Below are 20,386 nucleotides of genomic sequence, written 5' to 3'. Positions count from 1 at the left end.
GGTAGGTCATGGGAAGCACAAGGGTTACAGCTCGCCTGATTCCCTGGCTCGAGAGCTAATAAGTTGAGCCAGACCTGTGCTTGGCAGAGGGTTTGGGGTGTCTGAAAACTGGGCAGCCTTTGCCTGGGAACCTGCGAAAACAAATCAGCAGCCGTGAAGGAACCTCTTCAAGTGTGTGTCACATCAGGATCCCCCACCGCAGCAGGCTATCTATCCTATGGCTGCTCATGATCAGTCATCCTCTTAGACGGTCAGGCCTTCCTTCTTCTCCCAGTGGTCAGCAGCCAGAGAGAGAATCTGACAGGTTGCCACTCTAACCACAGCGTATCGTAGTGGTGCTGCTCAGGGGTGCTTCTCACCACCCTGGTAGGTAACAGCTTTACAAGGGTGTGCATGTATTCTGTTGGGTAGTGGGACTTGTAGGTTGTCTTTGATGCCTGACTCTGATAGCAGCACCTTTGTGGTTGGTAGGCGTGGTCATTTCCTGACATTTCAGAAAGTTTTGTCGCCTGGCTTCATTTATTCAAACTACTGATGTGAATTCGTACTTGCTGAAGAATGTACTCACTTTTTGTTTTTATTGCCATCTTGAAACCGCCAAGGAAAATGTCAGTGTGAGAAACCCTGAGAATTAAGCCCCACGCTCCCCGAAACATGGTTAATGCGATTTGCGCAGAAGAATGTTAGAAATAGCTGGCATGCCTTCAACTACACCAACTACTGCAGAGTTACAGCCCGTCTGCCAGCTACTGAAGAAACCTCGCACTCTGTTTATTGAGAATTCGTTTTGAGGGGGGGTTGTAAACACTGCATGGTGTGTTTGCAGTCACTAGAGAGCCCCAATGTGGGGATGAACAGGTAGAGATTCTAGTCGAGCGACAGAGTTCTCCTGTTTGTGGCATCCAGGCCCTCAGCACAGGAGGGTTGCTCTTGGTCTGGTCAGCTGAGGTGCACAGGCTATGTGTAAAGGCCACCACCTGGACAAACGTGGAGTGCTTAGAAGCTGCCATCATGAAGCACTTTATACAAACGTGTATTTTCATACTTTCACGAGACCGAAAGCAGTGTCAGACTTCACCTATCCGTGAATATGCTATGGTCCTACCAATAAGTGTGATACAGAATGAGGGGAGGGTCTGTAGGGGCAGGATCTTGTGATCTGTCCCCAAACCCCTCTGGAGTTGATATAGGTTTGAGTTTCTCATGGGTCTGTATTGCAGTGGGGCATGTGGGTCTTCTGACCCTTCACCTCACCACAGTTTCCTGTGGAGGTCTCGCCCACCCCTTTTGGTGTCTCCCTGAGCCCAATAGTGTACTGGCTACTTGCTGCCTTTAATATGTTGTGGTGGGTGATTGTGCTAGTGGCAGATGGGTGGTGCATATTGCTAGTGTCACTTCAGTGGTTGTTCTTTGGCTCACCCTTCCTGTCAACATGAAGCAAGGGGGCCAACCTAACACACTCCTTTTCGTCCTGTCCCCTCCTCCAAATACATAAATACAATTCAATACTGCTGCCGTGTACCCCTGAAATCAATACAGATATGCAGCTGTCATGTGCCCCCCCTAACATCAATATGGACGCAATTCGATTACTGTCCATGCCCTAGTAATTGCAAACTATCAGTTAAAAGACAAATATAAAGGCGCTTTTTAGGTTCCCAGTTTACGCTTACTGTGTGACATTTATTTGCAGTGTTACTGCACCCACAAATGTTCTATATCTTTATATCTGTATTGTTAGGTCTGGGTAATGACAGCTCAGCTCGTAAATAGACTTCTTGCTAACAGTATTAGTTGTGGATGACAAATTCTGCTTCGCCTGTGGAGTTCGCAGAGTTTTGCCTCATATGCGTTACGCTTTTAACGCGGAGTTCCGGTAAAATTCCGCCAACGGACACATGGCGTCACTGTGGTATATAGACCGTCGACACAAGCTGTTGATGCCGCTGTGGTACTGTGCAACCGTGCATTGTGAACACTGACCTGTGGGTGTCACTGTGGTACTGTACAATTATGGACTGTGGACAATGAGTTGTGTGCATCACTGAGGTATAGTGCATATATAGACCTTGGAAACAGACTGCTGGATGCCGCTGTGGTACTGTGCAACTGTGCATTGTGAACACTGACCTGTGGGTGTCACTGTGGTACTGTACAGTTATGGACTGTGGACAATGAGTTGTGTGCATCACTGTGGTACAGTGCATATATAGACCGTGGAAACAGGCTGTTGGATGCCGCTGTGGTACGGAGAAAAACGTGCATTGTGAACACTGACCTGTGGGTGTCACTGTGGTACTGTACAGCTATGGACTGCGGACAATGACCTGTGTGCATCACGGTGGTACAGTGCATATATGGACCGTGGACATACTGCTTGTTGGGTGTCACTGTAGTACTGTTTATATATGGACTGGATGCTGACCTCGGTTTGTCCCTGCGACAGAGTGGACTGCGGACGCTGACCTTTGAGTGCAGATATGAGCCTTGATCCTTACTCCCCAGAGGGTAGATATCTTGGACAGAAAGGTGGGCTGTCGGCTGAGTGTGGGACATGGAATCATTCACAGGCGGGGACAAGTGCCCTTGCCATGACATTTATACCACACACTATGAAAAGGACCTTTAAAGAAATTATTTCACACCAGTGCTCCAAAAATAAACATGTTCGGTCAGATTGCGGACTATTTCGGTGCCTTGCATTTAAAGCCGGCCCCGCTCAGAGCCCTCTGCCTGTGAGGATCACGGTTCTTAGGTTTGTAAGTGGCATCAAATCTGCTAGAAGTAACCCATGGAATGTGACCGAACATCTTTCATAAATGTATTTAACCTATTAATACATTTCTACCTAATGAGGAAACGCACATTATTTTTGTGATGTCCAAAATAAGAAGTAAGGACATTTTGTTTAAGCAGAAATGTACTAATTTGGCACTTACAAAAGAAGTTTCATTCATACATCTGTGCTATGTGTGGCAACAAAATTGCCTTCCTCATAGTTGCCGACTGTCACCATAGCATAAACAAAACACTAATGTGTTTGTAGGAAGACACATGCAAGTAGAAGTAAAGGATGTCTTTATTGAGAGCAAGCTAATGGGGTAACTGTTCCTGTAGTTGCGTATCCCTGGATGGAAAATGGCAAAAGTGAGGGGATCTTCCTTATTAAGAAGTAATGCCGTCACACACCCGGAAGTGTGCCATACTTCATCATCGGGCTTAGAGCCATGTGGGGTCGACGCGGCAATACCCCACGGGCCCCAAAAGAGGGCTCTTTGGCAGAGATCTTTTCATCAAATAGCTGTGATGAGTGCGGGTGTGTGGGATAGATGAAGTGGTAAATTAAAAATACCTAAGGGGTACCACAACCAATTTAATCCAGGGTCCCCTTGGTAAGGATACAAAATAATGTGTTAATTGTTTACTTCTAATTATGAAGAAAAAGAATCTAACAAAGTGTGTAGGTCAACATGTTTCATGCCTCAGCGGTCCAGGAGGGATCCATGGTTTTTCATCAGGACCAATAAGTGATAATGAGTATCCCTCCCCTTGGTTAGGGTTGGGTGGACGCGTTTTGGTATCAAATGATTACCAAGATGGGCTTATGTACGGTAGTAAGTCAAATGTGTACCTTCTGGAGAGTAATCCTGCTGAGGTCTTTCGGTGTTCAACCTGCAAGAGAAAAGTGTATGGTATTTTGAACACTATATGTGCCCCGGGTTGCCCTCAGGGGGTACATAATGGCATTGAAATATCACGTGTAAATCAAAACACGCTAGGAGTGCAATGACAGAGTCAGAAGGCCTCTCCAGAGCACTAATAAAAGTAAAATATGATCATAAACCTCTGAGATCCAGGCATGCAATTTACATATGAAAATATATACTGTAAACTGTAAATTTAACTGCATATAATATACATTGCTATGTTTTTACCTCACCTATGACTGTAAAGATTGGATAAGGTTGTGCCCTTGCAAAGATGAATTGGCATAAATGCATATTGCCGAAGCTAATTTTCCTACCTATTTTTTCTGGGTCGGGGTTCCTATTATTATATTTCAAGGGGGAAGCAAGCTTGGCTAACCAACAAATGTTGGTTCACACTACACAAAATGAATAAATAAATTGCCTATTTATTGTTCTTGGGTTAGAGTTTGTTTTTAGGTCTCGCCTGGCGAACGCAGCGCGAAGCGCTGCTGTCGCCAGCGAAATCTATTGTTGCTGACTTGCTTCGGAAGTGGGACAGGAGATGGGCACGCACAGGCTTTGGCAGATTAGAGTTGGTGTACGCGCTTGCAATGATGTGTACACAGCGTGCACATCTCCTGTCCCCCTTCCGTCCTCACCAGCCTCATGCACTTTCACTTTCCATTCCCCCCCCCCCCCCCCCCCCCGTCGGGGAGATGTTGGCCAAGGAACATGTGGTAAATATGAAAAAAAAACCTGATGCAGGGACTGCGGGTGACAGGCGATTCGTTACACAAAGTTTGATTAACCCGTGCACTGCTCCCAGCAAGGGGGCCAGAGGTCCTCCTGCACGCAGCGTTAAAACGAGAAATACAGTCAGGGTTTTATTTTTCAATTGAAACCTAAATATAGCGGCGCAGCGCGGCATCTCCTTGGTGACCGGCGGCTCCTCACCTCATCGTGGCCGCTGCTGGGAGTCCGGGCAGGGGCGGCGGGTCCTCTGGAGTCCGACCCAGGGTGTCGGGGGTCCCGGGCACCGTGCAGCTACCAGGCGGGGGCAGCCCTGGGGGGCTGGGGCCATTAACCAGCTGCAGGGGGCGGCAGAGTGCGGGGCACCAACGTGCAGCTGTGTCCCGACTGGCTGGGGCTCGCGCTCCTCGGGCTCTCGCGTCCTGCCCCCGCGGCGGCCTCCTCCTCCTCCTGCCACCGACTCTCTCTGCTAGTGCTCTCTCTCTGCCGAAGGGATGGGGAGAGGTAAAGTGGGAAAGAGGGGACGGGCCGACGGTCCTTGGGGACGGGCTGACAAGTGGGGTTGACGGTCGTGAGCGTGCAAAGTCCAAAGGGAGGCGCTCTCAGACAAGGGGGTTGGACAGCATCATGGGCGCGCACAACTTCTTCCACCTAGGGCTGGGAATTGGGATGGGTGAAGTCCAAGAAGTAGCTGGAAGGATAGAGGGGTTGAGCAGGAGATGGGTCGCTCGGTGAGTGTGTACGCAGCAGCCATCTTTAAGTAATTCAATTACGTTGGGTGAGTTAAAATAGTTACCCAGAAACGAGAGTATTTTTTTGTTGGTGCCAGTCTAATGAAAGCGTGTATTATTTTAAGTGAACTTTAGACACATAGCTGTGCTTGTTGATTGCACGTAATTTTTTCAATTAAATTGTAATCCAAAATTAATAACAAAAGTGACACATTTACGTTGTGAAAATAGCTAATTATTAATGTGGTTTGAAGGCGGGAAATGCAACCGTCATCGTTAATTCAAATACAAGCTTGTGTGAAGTTTTACAAGTATTTTCATTTCAAGATGGCCGCTTGCGGCCAAGGAAGGCTTAAGCACCTCACTCTGTCCCTTAAAGTACTTTGGGGACAACACTTCCATAACTCTTTCCAAGGTTGCGTGTGGGGAGATTTGCTGGGGATAGGGGATACAGTACAGCCTTTTGGAATAGCACGTACATGACTTCACATAACGTGGTCTATAATGTAATATTACGTTTTTTCCTAAACCACCCCATTTAAGAAAAATGCATGGATCAACTTTATCTTTGTAATTTAGGAGTAGGGATGGCTCTGACTGTATTGTATTGCAATTTCAATTATTTTGCATTTCATATTCCCGATGAGGTTAGGGTGGTCAACTTTCCATTATCACTTCACTTATACATGCCAGTATGAAGACACATTGCCCCATTGCGAGTTTGCGCTATTGGCATTGTACCTGACAATGCCTCTTTATTATGTTTTGTTTTTTAAAACAAATAAAAGGCATTGTCATTTACAATGCTAATAGCTTAATCTCTTGCAAATGCGAGACCTATTGCATTGCAAATGCTTGTTTTAATTCCTGGTGGTTTCCATGGACCATTGTGCATGAGTAAAGGCATGCTGTGGGACAGGCTCAGCATCTGGACTCCATCACCTGGACCCACTGCTCTTTCTGCACCATTAAGACTGAATTAGATCGCCTTCTGCTGCCCTGCCCTTCTCAGTGGCGTAACAAAAGTTGAAGGGGCCCCCCTGCAAGGTACACAGAGGGGCCCAGCTCCGGATTTAATCCAGACCTCTCCAGCGTGAGTACAGTGCTGAGGGGGCCCCCTGCAGCCCAGGGGCCCCCTCGCACTGCGGGGGATGCGTGGGCCTGTGTTACGCCCCTGGCCCTTCTCTATTATGTCTTGATTGTAGCTCCTCCTTCTCCCTGTACACTCAGGGGCCTATTTATGAGGCTGTTTGTGTTGCCTTTGCACCATGCAACGTGATCATAAGTGACGCAACCCTTAACACAGATTTTTTAGGCTATCCAAAGCCACTTTGCGTAGCTCTAAAAATATGGAGTAACGCAACGCAGTGCAAATCGCTGCGTTGCGTTACTCTGCCCTGGGTAGGCAATCCATGGGTGTTCCCACTCGCCTCCAATGGTTTTTGACGCATTTCCAGATTTACAAGAACTTGTAAACACAGGAATGAGCCAAAAAGATATGCCTTCTCTGGTGAGGCGTAACGAGGAGAAATAGCTATATTCTCCTTGTCACTTCCTCTTTCTGTGTGTGCTCTATTCTGCAGCTCATATAGAAAGGGGGCTATGACTCTCAGGACTACTTTTGTGCAGGAAGGTGCCCCTTCCTGCATAAAAACAATCCTGCATGTAACGCATGCACCCTTGCGCCATGGTGCAAGGGGGCCTGCGTTGGTGCTAGGCTGCCAACAGGGCGACAGCGCAGGGAAAAGGCAGAAAATGCACCGTATTGCCTTAAATACAGCGCATTCCTTCCCTTTCCCTGTCACGCAGTGCAGCAAGGTGAATTGCTGTGCTGTGTGACATTCTCTTAAATAGGCCCCCAAGTCCATTCAGCCTTCCCTGGCATCTAATAACCACGGTCCATGCGACCTCCCCTCCTCTTCATATGGTGTGTGTCAGCTGCAGATTACACGTCATTCTCATGTGTCTTGCGGAATGCAGTGTCATTGGGGCAGGTCATGTCTCGCTTCAGTCCCTGTGGGTTGCCTTGCAAGGCATGACATAGATCCAGTGGTCGAAGTGGGGGGGAACGGCAGGGCACGGCGTGCCCCTACTTCTTCATTTCCAGCGATTCCGTTCCCCTACTTTTTTATTTTCAAAATGCGTCCCGGGACGCAAGAAATCACCATCGCCTATAAAGCTCGACGTTCGAGCATGGGCGTAGGAAGTGTGGGGGACGCGGGGGACAAGGGTGGGGGGGGGACGAGGGGACAAAGGAATTTCCCCTCTCCCTTCTGTTATCGCAGGGCCATTAGCACGCGAAAGCGCTACCTAATGGCCCTGCACTTGACCTGCCTGGAGTCAGAGGCCACCCGCCCTCTGCCTTTTGTTATGCTGCAGGAAGGCTCAGCCGTTCTGGGAAGGGCAGAGAACGGGAAAAAATAAAACGCTGTCTCTTTTCCTTCATGGCAAGGACCGTGTCCACTACTCCTGATCTGCCTCTGGGGGCTGCCCTCCTCTCTTTAATCCCCCATCTCTTTCTGTCTCTGTCTCGCTCCTGCTTACGTGCTGATTTCAAGAGGCAGCTCTTAAGGTACTCTCTCTTGCCTCTCCTTTTCTTTATTTGTTCCCCTGTGAAATTGATCCAAAAAAGGCTGAACACTTTGGCTGTAAATGTCCTCATTTTCTGACCGTTTTCTATTGAAAAGAAAAACCTCGGAATGGAGAGAAAAAATAGTTAAATACCTAAATAAAGCAATACAGAGTGGACAGCAGACAGGCCAGACTGTTATTTACACCCACACACATTAGCGCCACTTTACAGAGTTTGCCAGTGAAAGCGCTACTTTCTTTTTATCTTCATTCTTTGAACAACATTGTTTTCCCAGGGTGGGTAAGTGCGCCATTCCTAAAGGGACTGCAATACCTGGTTGATGGGTAGAGTGGAAACGTTTAATATGATCGTTTTCAACTTTTTAATTATTTTAGCTTATAAAATGCGGCTCTGTGTTTGGGGATGTGGTCTTTTTTAAACCAAACTGCATACATTTTGAAAGGATATAAGCAATGGACATTGAAAGGGGTCCCTTCCTGGTCCTGTAGCCATGTCTTGAACTTTTCAGGCAAAATCACTTACTGATTTCTGAATAATGAGTTTAAAACCGTTAAGGTAACCATGTTTTTTTCTGATTACAGTTCACATGCTTTGCTTATTCTTGCATTCCCTATGAGTGTTTGCTTTTTCCAGGGTGTTATTCATTTTTTTCAGGCAGCATTTTACTGTTTTCTAGTGCATAATTTGAATTTAGTCGCAGCACAATTGAGTTGTGCTAAAGGCAGTGCGAGTTTCTCTCAGTGGGGCAGTATGGTGTTCAGTGTGGGAGAGAATGTGGCACTCTGGCCAGAGCTGCTGAATTTGGAACTGGAGAACCATGTTCAGACCTTCATGACCAGTTCACCATACCACACTCCTGACGGAACTTATTCCGATGCTACACCTTAGAAGGCCCGATAGACCTTTGAAGCCCAGGTGTCTTAGAACCCGCAGGTGGACCTGTCCACCACAATCCATACTGCAGTTCACTTCCAGTCTTACGGGCAGGCATATGAAGAAGCACATCCTAGATCGACAGTGAATCTGTCACTGAGGTCACAAGACCCTTGAAGCCAGTCCACCTCACCCATTGGTACCTCCATTGGCCTTTTTCCAGCACTAGCAGTGCAACTTGCCAGGGGTTGGCAATGTAGGATTTGCATGCACACCCAACTTAGGGGGTGATTATAATGGCAGTGGGACCACGTCGGTGGCGGTCCCACCGCCATTGGTGACTGCATCACAGCCCGCCATATTACAATGGCGGGTGGTTACCTGGCGGTCGGAAAGACCAACCACCACGCACCCGACGGGCTTCTTGAGACCGCCGGTGTGGTGGAGGGGCTCTTGGTTCCTACAATGCTGGTGGTGCCTACCATGCACCGCAGCAGGGATTACGATGTCCCTTACCCGCCAGCTTATCAATGGCGGTTCACCTGCCATGGAAATGCTGGCGAAAGGGACATTGGGGGCCCGTAGCAGGCCCCTTTACCCCTGGCCCCCAGACATGGGTCCTGGGGGGCATCTATGATGCCCCACAACATATCACTGCACCATGTGGCAGGCACCGATATATTTAACATGTTCCTTTTTTTTCTTTGCGGCGGATGATGCAGCCAGCAGCATCTGCTGCAATGTAAAAGATAGGCACTGCGAACACCGTAGTGGCAGTCGCATTGTAATGCCTATCGTGGGGCCTCCACCTTGAAGACCAGCGTTCCCATTCCCCGATTCGATGGCGGTGGTACTGAAGTCCGCCTGCCATCGTAGTCAGCCCCTAAGTTTGCATTTTATGAATATGATTCAGCGGGAAATAAATTGATGTTTGCAATTTAATTGACTTTGGTTGGCCACTTATCTATGAGATTTCCCTGTTGAATGTGCCCTTACATTATCCATTTTCGGTTGTATGAATTGATTGCATACTACACTCTCCTACAGGTATTAACTTGAGTGTCATTAGGAGTGTCTGGGACCATTTGTTTTCTTAGGAATTGTTTTCTTTGCTAACCATTGCAAAGGGCCCTAAACTTCACAGCAACACAAGTCACATTTCTTTTAGTAATTTGGGATCCGTTTGAGCTACAAAATTGTTTTGGAGGAAATTGTTAGATTATGCAGCAGATGATGTATTATGTGGCAAATATGATACAGCCATAGTTAAGTGGAAAATATTGTTCCACCTAATTTTGCCCCAACATTGTAGTTGATCAATTTGTAAGTTCCCCAAACCCAAAAGTCGAGTTTGGGCACAATTTGCATTTTAAAAGCAGCCCTATAACACAGGGCTACTTTTAAACTGACCTCAGGCTTCAGCAGTGCACACATGCAAGCGCAGAAAGGGCTGCTGGCCTCTAAACTGCCATGCCTTATTATATTCTAGGGACTTAAAAGTAGTTCTAATCCCCCTGCCATATTATGTACTAGGGCCTTATAGGAGAGGTCATGCCAATCATAGGGGTACCCTAACCCATAGTGCACCCTAGTGTATGTAGGTGTTTTCACTGTATTTTTAAGTGCCTCTTTCAGAATAGCACTGGCTGTTTAGGCAGAGGCCAGGGTCAGTCAGTCAGGTACCACCAGTACCAGTCAGCAAAAAGTTGGGGAGTGCCCAGGGCGGCTTTGCAACACTAGAGAAACACAAACTCAGAATGTAAAACAAAACACCATGGTTGGGGGCTTCTCTTCAATAATCAGAATTGATTTCTATCCTAATTAACCCATTTTCCAACATTAGGATAGGGAAAGACGGGAAAAATCATAACGTTCTAATCTATACATTTAAGTTTTTATGCAGCTCTTTGATGACGGTTAATAGCTCACTGTTCAATGTTAGGATTTTAACTTATAAACTTCAAATACCAAAAGAATATCTCAGACAAAAGCAGTAACTCACTGACCTTTTGAATTAAAACTTTCACTAGACAAGCCTTCGATCTCTCTCAAAAAAAGAACATTAATCACCAAAGTTATCTTCACATTTTTATTGTTGCCTGAAAATTGCTGGAGACCAGGAATGCAGCAGCAGGTACTTTTCAAACCATAATGCACTTGCAAACACGACGCCCCCACCCTAAGTCAGCGGCCTTTGTTTGCTTTGTGCATTAAGATGCAAGATTCATATATATGTTTTTTTTAAACATTTGGTCTCATTACTATATGAATGTAAATAACAATAAAGCATACATGCAAACTGTGACTACATGCCTGCTTTTCTCAATATTTCACTTCGAAAGTATGCAATTGTATTTGTGTAACGGGCGGTGATTTGTATAGGGTCACTGGAAAGTGCAAAAGGTTGTCCCTGTCCCCCCCAGAATTTTAGTGTCTCCTACGCCCCTGCGTTCGAGGACGGGCGGCAGAGAAGTAACAGGACTATGTCTTTTTCTTCTTACTCAGAGAAGCAAAATACAGTGTCCGCTTCTGCTCTGTAGCTTCAGCTGCCTTCCCCCTCCCCCCAACTCTTTCCCTCTTCCCTCTCTTTCTGTCTAGCAGTTCTTCTCTTACAGAAAACCGAGATTTCAAGACGGGGTTTTCACTCTCTTTCCTCTCCTTTCTTTTATTTCCTTCCTTGTGAAATGGATCCAAAAAAGAAAATAATTTTTGCTGGAAATGTCCAGCATCTGGAATAAAAGGTTAAAAATAGGAAAAATAACTAAGTAAAGTAAGACAGACTGGTAGCCAGAGGCGCTACTAGAGCCAAATTTCGAGGGGGGGCTTAATCTTTAAGCAATAGGCAGAGTGGAGCTGCAGGGGCTCCTGGAGGGGTGAAACAACAGCAAGGCCTCATTAACATGCAAATGGTCTTTAAAAGACCTGTGAAGTGCTCGGGTGCGGCTGTGTGTGTGCCAATGGGCTACTGGTAGCAATCAGGTAAGCCTAATTAGAGGTAAAGTTGCCTTCACAGGGACCCACCAGTCGACGGACTAGGGATCGCGAAGGGACCTCGAGAGAAAACACAAAGGGCCAACTCACGGAACACTCATGGAGTGTAGGCGGGCAATCTTCAGTGCAAATGCTGCTCGGGGTCAGCGCTATAAGTAATCCAAAGCTTAGCTGCAGGAGTTGTTGGAAAGCTGATGCTTCTGCAAAGTGACGTGGTGTCCAGGGGTTCGGTTTGCACAGTCGCCACGAGGGATACGGGCCTCAGACTTGCTGTGGGCACTGTTCGACCTCTAAGACCACGGAAACCCACCTCCTATGTTACAAAATTCTTCGGAGTCTGGCGGGAGCTTCGGAGCTGCAAACCGTTCAGATCTGTCTTTGGTGCCTGCCTTGCAGGGGAGTAACTCCTTTACTCCAAGGGAGATTCTTTACTTATCTAGTTCAATGTAGATCGTTGAAGTTCCAGGATTCAGTATCAGAGTTTCGTCCAGGTGTAATCTAAAGTCCTGGAGCCAGGGGTTCCTTTCTTATACCCAAGGAAGGGGTGGGACAAACTCTAGGGACCCACCTATAGGAGGGTCAGGAAAGAGGGGTGGCTACACCCATTTCCTTTGTCCAGTTTCGCACCATTGCAGGGGCTGGACTATGTACAGGGACACCAAATGTGCCCCCAGTGCTGAACTTCAAAGCACTCTTGGAGTGCACCCACCCAGGCCCAATACACTAAGGTCTTTCTGGGAGGTGGTGACACCTCCCTGTGACAGGAAACCTATTGTCCAGGCCTCCCCTACCGGAGTTTCGTCCAGCAACAGGAGGGCAGACTCGTGTCTGTGGCTGGCAGCATCCATTTTGTGATGCCAGGGCTCTGTTAGCTGGTGCCGGGTATACCGGTGCTGTCATGTCTCTCCCTCTAGAAGGGTGGGATCATACTCTCACACCAGTTACTGGTGTGGGGGTATGATTCCAAAGTGTTTGACACCAAATACCACATGTTTCCGTGCAGCCATTCCAAAGTTAGCATTTACCGTTTGGTTATAATGCACTTAAGAGTGTATGGTTTGGCAGCATTACAAACAACCCCAGAATAAAGGTTCTGAAGGCTGCTGAGGGGCTCTGCTCATGCATGGGCACCCTCTCACATAAAACCCAGCACCCTGCCTTCAGGATTGGTAATGCCTGCCATAGGGGTGACTGATAGGTTTGTATGTGCAGTGATATGGAGAGATATAGTGAACCTATATCTCAGTAAGGGGTGCATGCACCACCTTACCCAGGCTGCAGTAGCAGACCTGTGGTGTCATTTTGGAAGGCTTCCCAGGGGTGACACAATACATGCTGCAACCCCTGGTAGGCCTATGGGGGTACCTATGCCCTTGGTACATAGTATACCATATACTAGGGACTTATAAGGGTACCCCAGAATCCAATCTGGAGTGTACCTATAGTACTTGTAATCAATTTAAGGGAGAAAGCAGATAGGCTGGGGTCCTGAATAGCAGGATCCCAGGCAGACTAAGTCCAAAACCAGCAAAACACCAGGAAAAAAGTGGGGCAACCATGTAGTCAGATTCCACCTTCCTACACAGATCACAAAGTGCACATAATGTAAATAGGTCAGTGGGCTACTGCTTTTGTCAGAGAGCTCCTTTTGTTACTTGCAGTTTAGAAGTTAAAATCCTAACATACAACAGTGAGCTATTAACTTTCATCTAAGAGCTGCATACAACCTGCAAGGTATAAATTAGAGCGTTATGTTCCCCCCCCCCCCCAGTCTTTGATTATCCTAATGTTGCAAAAAGTGTTCTTTTGGACAGAAATCAATTCTGATTATTAAAGAGTACCCCCAACCATGGTATTAAGTTTTAAAATTCTGAGTTTATGTTTCTCCAGACCAATCACTATTAAACTATACTGCCTAGTAGTATGGTTGTCGTGTGACTCCTACACCTTGTAGTCCTTAGTCTTATGTAACATTTTCTATACAGTGATTTACACACATATTGATGGTCTCTGAGTAATGTGTGTGATGTAAAGTGCTCTGACACCCTACACTGGTATGAGTGGCGCTGTAAATCAAATTAAATGCATCTGAGAGAGAGTGTGGTTATGGAGACTTGAGGGGCACTGTTAAAGGGTGGTAGTGAGGGAATCCATGACAGAGGTGGCCATTAGAGGGTAATAACAAACATTAATGCACAGGGCACCACCAGTGCCCTTGAGGCCAGTCTGCCTCACCCATAGTTAGCTCCATTGGCCTTGTTTCAGAAATAGTAGCTGCAACTCACCAGGGATTGGCAATGCAGAATTTGGCACGCACACCAAACTAAGTTCGCAAACTTCACAGTCTCTCTGCTTCATTCACAAGCACTTTAAACATGTGCTGCTTGCTGTGGGGCCACTGGAATTAAATATGCAGCAAAGGAGGACACAATTATGCCACAGTGTTGACTAAATTATGCATTTAAAAAAAGGCTGCAGCGTAATGCAGTATATTTTCTGACATTTTATTATTTTGACGTGTACACATGCTAACAGTCTTTGGAAAGATTTTGCCTTATTAGCACCAGTGTAACATACAAATGCAACAGTGAGAAAGATGATCAGTCAACCTTTGCAATAAGCCATCCACTCCGCAGCAAAACAAGTCACATTTTTTGTTAACTTTTGATACATTTGAGCTATAAACAATTTATTAGTTTAAATGATCAGATCATGCAGCAGATCTTGCATTAGGAGGCAAATATGGCAGAGCCAGAGTTATATAGAAAACATTTGCAAACTAGGATATTTTGCCATTCATGTTTGAACTGCTGTTGTGGAAAAAGGGAGAAGTGCTGATGATAAACACCATGGCTCTGCGACAAATGGCTTGTGCTTCCACATTTTATCGTATTTGGGACATTCTGTGATTAGAAGCATATCCCACTTTGTGAATGTGTTTTACGGTCAATAACTCATTATAACCTTATATAATCATGTGTATCCATTGGTTGATTAAACTGGGCAGTGAAATGCCAAACAAATACTAAAAATTGGGATATTTGCGCATTCTGGCCACACCTCTGGCTCCGCCCACTGAGCCAATCCTTGGGTTATTCCCGCCCTCTGATTCTCCGCTCACAGTTCCCCTACTTTTTTTCCCCCACTTCGACCACTGCATAGATCACACTGTCTTAAGAGTATCCTGCCATGCTGTAAGCGTACACTTTGTAGGGAGGCGCCCATTGCCATGGTTGAACTACTAGTATCGGCTATATGTCCACGAGGTGTCCAGATGGGTCTGCACCCTCTTGCGCCCCAGCCACCAACTGTTATCTGGTGTTCACGATTGGACAGAACTCAGCAATAAGTCACTCTGTAATCTTGCTCTTTATGACTCCAGCAACCTTACAGACTATTTCAAACAGCTTCGCTCCCTGGAAATGAAGACAGCCGATGCGCTATAGATTTGGGCTAATCCTCTAAGGGGCTATTGGTATGGTAGATGAAATTCAGTCCCGTTGAGACATTGCCATTGTGTGGGGCAGAATCAGAATCCTTACTCCACACTGTGGGTATCTGCCCCAACCTCCTGGCACCACAAAACTTTTGGCTAAACCCAGGCGCGCAACACCCATTGGGCTCACCGGGCTTCAGCCCCCCACGTCGTGTGTGTCAGCCGGGCTGAGACAGCCTCGCGGGCTGGCGTCCTTCTAATTGTAGCCGCGGGAAACACCCATTACAACGAATCTGTTTTCACGCGCTGCCATCGCAACGCGACTTTCACATCGCAGGAGGCTTGACATCGCATGCTTTTACAACGCATGCTAGTAATGCGCACAGACATTTACATCGCTAGCATTTACATCGGACAACGCATAAACGCTTTAAGATGTGCATAGGCATTTACTGAACTGCAGCGTAAGCTAACTACTAAAGGCCTTCACAGGAAAAACCCCGCCATTTCCAAGACAGCTAAGGTTTGCCCACCCCTCCTTCTATACCGCCCCCCCCCCCTTGCATTCTCCCTAAGAGCAAACACAGAGCCAGGCCCCAGCTCTCACCTCTGGCCCCCGGGGCCACTGCACCTGTTGCCTCAAGGTGACACTGTTTCGTCCTTGCACTGCTTAATGTACGCCAGCGGTGGCAGGTGAGGAGCCCTAGCACTATTTTTTGGGAATCGGGACTTTTTTGTTCATCATCAGACTTTGAGACATATTAAAAGAGAGCAGAGTAGATTCAGGGGGGCTCCCGCGCAGACAGGCCCAGTCAGGAGCCCTCAGGCCAGGGGCCCGCTGCTCGTGCAGAGTGTCGTAGAGGGCGCCCTGGAGCTCGGGGGCCATTGGTACGCCACCGGGGGTTATGTAACAAAGGTCGAGTGATCGCCCGTGTGACGCTGCACGACCTTGTGCTGCGCGTGTTGCCTTTTATAAACAGAATGAAGCTTTACGTGGCTTCGAACCCTATGAGTGACCTCGCAAAACCCTAGTCATTCCCAAAGTGTTGATTTTCAATGTAGATGCCATCTCAGATAATTAATGTCTAGAAAGACAATAGGACGGATTAACACTTTTGACTGGCTCCACTGCATGTCCTTGGAGACAGTGCTTGGTGCAAACACCTTTCACTACTGGATAAGGAAATAGCATAACGTGTGCATTTGTAAGGCACACACTGCCTTCAGGCTTACTATGCCGGCGTTATATGAAAATACAGACGGGAACTGCGGTAAGCTTTATCAGCCCTTGGTTAGTAATGTTGGTGACATGGAGTGGCGCAATTTTTAACTGAATTATGTCACAAGCAGTTCGTTCACAGGTACAATAATATAAGGGCGAACATGTACAAAAGATATGACTCCGCTGCCACCAAGTGGAAGATATTTTAAAAGCAGGCGACCGTGTTTTGGGCTACTGCCGAGTGCTGGGAACACAAGGTTGGAATATTGCAAACAACTGGAAGGAACACTGTACCCTGCTCATCGGGATTTGGAATGCAAAAATGCTCATATCACTCACAATCTCTACCTAAAGAATTCTCTGGTGGGCAGGCATGCGGTGTTTGCCTGCCGCACGCATGCAACACGTTTTGCTGCAACATCAGGTGCCAGCTATCCCCAGCAGCAGCACGATGTATCATGCACCCAGGCCTAGGAAATATATACTCCGTAGCGGGTCCCACTGTGGCACGGAAGTCCCTATCGCTTGCGGGATCACAACTTATGCGATGTAATGACGTGCGATTTGATCGTCGGCGATGTTAGCTACTTGCCTATAGGCATCAAAGCATTCGCGTTGCACCAACGTGCGATGTAAAAGATGGCGATGTATTGGACTTTGCGATGTATTGAGCGCGTGGTTAAAGCACGCGATGGAAGGGTGCGCGATGTATCGACATACATCCTGTAGCCGCACCCGAGTACTTCACAGGTCTTTAAAAGACCATTTACTCGTTAATGAGGCTTTTGTTGTGGTTTCACCCCTGCTTATAGCCATTCTGCCTATGGCTCAAAGACTTAGCCCCCCCCCCGAAATATTTTTCAGCCCCCCCCCGAAATTTGGCTCTAGTTGCCTGCCTGGCTAAACCCATATTCAGACTTTTGAATATCCACACGTTTTTTGTGGCCCTGAAGTCCTGCCTGCCCGCTCTCCTTTGCCTTTTAAACCTCCTCTTCCCTCGATCAGGGCCCGGACCCGAAGTGACTATTCCGCCGAACAGACAATACGGCTCTCCAGTGACGCTGTCGCTGGGAGTGATATGAACGCCTTAGGACGAGGGAATCCTGGGCACTGCGTGCTGTGACGAAGAGGGGCGCGGTGTCCGGGCGCCCATTGATTCAAGGGGCCCTAGTTCGTCGGGACGTACTTGCCCTTGCTTGCGCTTCTAACCTTGACCAGATACTTAGTAACTAGTCCTCCCTAACCAGTAAAGACCTTCTTGTATCCCAGGAGCAATACTCCGTCTCCCTGAGCCTTTCATATCCGAAGGTTGAAGTGTGCGGCTTAATACTTCAAACCCGCCCGCCCTTATCAGCGCCAGTAGCCAGGACTGGCACATATAGGAGAACTTTACTCCTGTCCTGAAAGGAGCTATAGGCGTCGGCGAATTTAGGATAATGATCATTTTCATAAATGGTGCTGTGGACCTGAAGGCCGCGCAGTAATGAAGCAGGCATGTGATACTGTGGTACATGAAGACTGCCCCGTGCTTGTATGCGCCATGCTCAGACACTTAAATGCATGGGGAACTCAATGGACTTCCAGCCAAGACCATTTATAGGGTCGCGGTGACTCAGAAGAAAGATATCTGCCTTGCTTTAATTACTATAGGGCCTCGTCACCTCACCAAACTGATTGACAACACTGTATGATTGAAGGTATTATTAAGTGTGTTCATTTTCAATGAAGCAGCTCTGGCTGGCCCTTCCGTCTATATTGTGAATATGATGACCGAGTTATGGTGTATCTACTTTCCAAGTTTACTCAAGCTACGGTGAGTGCTCGGCAGGAACCCCAGAAAGTCCAAAGGCTTCAAGGCCCAGCTTTCTGTCTCAAAGTCGCCAACACCCGGGCTTCATACTGTTAGGGGCCCTACATCCGCAAGCATCTCTGGAAAAGCCTAACCCCCTCCGCCTGCTTCTCTGTGGCCTCTCAAGTGGTCTTCCTCCAGCCTGACTACCCCTCCACCCTCTCCCTGTGGAATATGAAGAGGGGCCCCATAGACTCCCATATCTCGGGTATATACATCGGTCTTGAGCTAAATAAGTCCCATGACTGGGTTAGGGGCCCCTGAACGGTTGCCCCACCCCCTGCAAGCAGGGATGTGCGTTACGCCCCTGTCTCTACTCCTTGCCTGATCTCAGCGCCTGACCCAAGCATGGATACCCAGCTGTATTTATTCTTCGAAGTCCTCACCTCGGGCCCTCGGTTTAACGTGCAATAAGATCCTGCCCTTCTCTCTCCGGATCTCTTTTCCCTCCTGATTCTCGCTAGCTCTCCTCCCAGTCCTTTATTCCCTCCCTCCGGCACTAAACGTGTACTCCCCAGACCCTTCACCCCTTCTAATCCACCTGTGGACGGACCCTGTCACCCCTGCGGTCTCTCGCCTGTCTTCTAAAGCCGCGTGCCCCTCCACTCTCGAGTCCACCCCGCGCGTGCCTCCCTCCAGTCCCTCAACCATGTTCCCTCCAGCCTCTCACGTCCTGGCCTTTTACCCATCACCCCCTCCATCGCCCCCTCTTCCTAGTAGTCCAGTCCCATCCCCCACAACACAAGATAGAGTTTAGTGACCCAGCTAACGAGGGTGGATCTTCGATTCCCCGGCCCAGCTGACCATACTGTGTGATCGTGTGCGAATCACTTTAACTGCTCATACTTTGTTCTTTTATCTGCTAACGTTTGAAGCTTATACAATCAGAATAGACTAGAAATGGTTGGTACGTGCTTCTAAAAGCGAGGGGAAAAAGCTGGGTCATTCCGTCTTTGGCGTGGTGCTGTGCACATGTACGCTCGCTCCACGGTGACTAGTCTGCGCCTCTGCCCTCCCCGGGCAGTCTGACCTTCCTTCACCTTCACCATCGCTCGTCACACACTATTTATCACGCCACGTCGTTCCTCTGATGCAAGTTCCCCCACCCTCTATTGACCACCCACCCCGCTATCCCTCGGGTACCCACTGTGCCCTTACCCGTGCCCCCAGCTGCATTGATTCTGGGTTACGGACACCTGTTCTCCTGTTCTGTGGCGCCTCCCACTCCCACCCCCTCATCTGCACGTACCTCTCCAGAGGCTCGGGCAGGCGATGCTCGGTCAGGCAGATGGTCGGAGGTCCGGCAGACACTTCAGTTCCGCTCGACGGATGCGCAGCATTGGTGTCTGCTCATGTTCTGCGTGCGCTGAGAGTTCGCGGGGTTCCGTTCGTTGGATATTCTGGTCCCGTTGTTGCCCAGTCCGTTTGTGGCCGCTTTGACGACCTCAGCTTCTCTACGATGAGTACTTCAGGTCCGTGCGCATCTCGGATGCGGTTATCAGGGTCCCCGTGTGAGACAGGTCCGAGGTTTACGGACACTCCCAGACCCGTGCTATCTGGTCTCCCCGCCCGCTGGTCACTGACGTCGTCCCCGTCTACCTGTGTCTGGTCCCTGATCTTCAGGTGTCAGGTCCAAGATCCTGAGGGTCTCGGGCTCCCTGGATCCGCCGGTGTCTATTCGCCGGGGCTGCCTGCAGGTCTCTCGGATCCCTGGATCTCACTGTGCCTGTTCCTCCATCTTGCAGGTCACGGTCTCCCTCGAGCTCTTGGAACGGTACCCCGATACTGCAGGTCTGGCTCCGCGGATGCGCTCCTGAGTCACACCCCTCCAGCCTCCCCCAGACTCCTCCCCGGTGTTCCCGAGCCGCACGTCCGCCGCCCACGTCACGAGTTCAGTCGCCGCAGCTCGAAGTGTCCTAGTGCTGGGGAGAGAGGGGGAGTGTCCCTACAGGCTGATGAGCCTGCCACTCAAATCACATCTTCTCCTCCCCGTCACCTGCTGCTCCTCAAACGCGAGAGCCTGCTGCACCCACCACACCCCTCTTCCCACACCAAGGTCACAAGAAGAACAAAAACAAAAAAAATAAAGATTGCGTTGTCACCGAGTTGATAATTATCCAACTCAGTGGTACCCATTTTATCGTGTTCATGAAGACGAAACGCAGCAAACCGCGCTGGGAAACGGACGTGTGCCCTAGAAATGACTGGGTGTGCTCCTAGCCCACAGACCTCTCTCTATGATAAAGCCACTC

The 20,386-nt window shown here is 48.3% G+C and overlaps 1 protein-coding gene across 12 annotated transcripts in view; it reads right to left on the bottom strand.

The window, feature by feature from the left end:
* Positions 1 to 19,995, bottom strand: part of SLC16A3 (solute carrier family 16 member 3) — a 160,535-nt gene extending 140,540 nt beyond the window's left edge. For 7 of the 12 annotated variants that reach the window (XR_014966602.1, XR_014966604.1, XR_014966603.1 and 4 more), the window contains exon 1: positions 19,384 to 19,981. The gene's annotated coding sequence lies outside the window, so the exon portion shown is untranslated. Of the gene's footprint in view, positions 1 to 3,631; positions 3,673 to 19,292 lie in introns of all 12 variants that reach the window. The other 5 variants (XR_014966608.1, XM_085617572.1, XM_085617574.1 and 2 more) reach the window with 4 other exon arrangements.
* Positions 19,996 to 20,386: the final 391 nt, after the last annotated feature.

Source organism: Triturus cristatus, chromosome 7, assembly GCF_964204655.1.
Source record: "Triturus cristatus chromosome 7, aTriCri1.1, whole genome shotgun sequence".
Taxonomy (NCBI): domain Eukaryota; kingdom Metazoa; phylum Chordata; class Amphibia; order Caudata; family Salamandridae; genus Triturus; species Triturus cristatus.
The sequence above is the reverse complement of the archived record's forward strand: the minus strand, read 5'-3'. Positions and strand labels throughout refer to the sequence as shown.